Source organism: Crotalus tigris, unplaced genomic scaffold, assembly GCF_016545835.1.
Source record: "Crotalus tigris isolate CLP2741 ecotype Arizona unplaced genomic scaffold, ASM1654583v1 scf7180000019553.37968852642:3898890, whole genome shotgun sequence".
In the NCBI taxonomy this organism is placed as follows: domain Eukaryota; kingdom Metazoa; phylum Chordata; class Lepidosauria; order Squamata; family Viperidae; genus Crotalus; species Crotalus tigris.
Genome location: NW_024097591.1, coordinates 2,292,761 through 2,293,095, shown reverse-complemented (window position 1 = coordinate 2,293,095; position 335 = coordinate 2,292,761).

The following is a 335-nucleotide window of genomic DNA, read 5'->3' as shown; positions in this document are numbered from 1 at the left end:
CTTTTGACTTGAGTGATTTTGGGGATAAAAAAGGTCTAAAGCCGTGTTTCTCCACTTCAGCAACTTTTAAGAGGGGCGGACTTCAACTCCCAGAATTCATGCATGCAGGCTGGGGAATTCTGGGAGCTGAAGTCCACCCCTCTTAAAGCAGGCTGGTTGGGGGATTCTGGTTATTGAAGTCCACCCCTCTTAGAGCAGGCTGGCTGGGGGATTGTGGGAGTTGAAGTCCACCCCTCTTAAAGCAGGCTGGCTGGGGGATGCTGGGAGCTGAAGTCCACCCCTCTTAAAATGTCTGAGGTCCAGAAACTCTGCTCTAAAACTTGGTTTTCACATCA